This window comes from Lupinus angustifolius, chromosome LG17 (genome assembly GCF_001865875.1).
Source record: "Lupinus angustifolius cultivar Tanjil chromosome LG17, LupAngTanjil_v1.0, whole genome shotgun sequence".
NCBI lineage: Eukaryota > Viridiplantae > Streptophyta > Magnoliopsida > Fabales > Fabaceae > Lupinus > Lupinus angustifolius.
The window spans coordinates 7356180-7357237 of NC_032025.1; the positions used below are offsets into that span (position 1 = coordinate 7356180).

General features: G+C 33.5%; 1 protein-coding gene across 1 annotated transcript in view; it reads left to right on the forward strand.

Annotated features, from left to right (window-relative positions):
* LOC109331489 (importin-5-like) overlaps positions 1–1058 on the forward strand; it is a 14630-nt gene that overhangs the window by 728 nt on the left and 12844 nt on the right. The gene's annotated exons all lie outside the window — the stretch shown is intronic.

Genomic DNA, 1058 nt, shown 5'->3' on the forward strand with positions numbered 1-1058 from the left:
TATACACTTCTTTTCAATCTTTACTTTCATGAAAACAAATATCTCTCTTGATTCGTTTCTAAAAAGTAGGTGCTGATTTATGCAGCAACCTCTTAGCAAATTCAATATAGGCTCTGTCATGATTAATAATAGACTAATTTTTTTAGTTCTAGGTAGATTAGATATTAATTTGTTGTCTTGATTGTTATTGGCATGTTTAAGAAAAAAGATTCCAAGGTTGAAGGAGACNAGGAGACGACGAGAGAACTAGTTTATCTACTGGACAAGGAGCTTGCGTAAACTCAGGTGACTAGGTGAGGGAGAAGCATTATTTATAGTGGTATTAGAATGTAGCATTGGGGTCTCCAATGATAATCACTAGTTGGAGGATCCTTAGACTAAAATGATTAATGAGGAGTCAATTGTCGTGATGGTTATGGACTTCCTCATTTAATCATTTTAGTTATGAATATTAAAATATTGTGTCTTGATTGAATGATTATATATTTCATACTGATAGTTTACTGATATGATTTTATACTATTATTAGACTACTACAATTAGTATTGAATGTCTATGTTTGACTTATCATAATGATAGTGATCATGATTAAATTCATATGTGAATGATAATTATTTACAGATACTTGAGGGTCTATGGCTATTCACACTATTGAAAGTGTAGTGACCTTGGGACATTATCCATTTATTTTGATCACTAAGTTATGTCTTGAGCTCGTCCTTAGGACATTTATATGATAAAAATTGCATTGGGGCTGAGACCACTAACTTAGGTGATGTTATTGGAAATTGAAATTGAGATAATATTGATAAAAAGACTTAGTGGACTAACTTTGATCAGTGAGCATACATCATTGCATTTTTAGTTGGAGTTGGAGAAAATGGAAAGATACGGTGATAGCAATATCATTGGGATTTGGATAGGGGTGGCAATGACGGTGACTCGTCAAGAAACCTTGAGGGATTATTTAGGTGGGATGATCCAGTGAGGATTCGGTCTTATAAACCATATGAACAGGATAGTCCTACATGCAAACTATGTAGTTTCTGACATCCCCA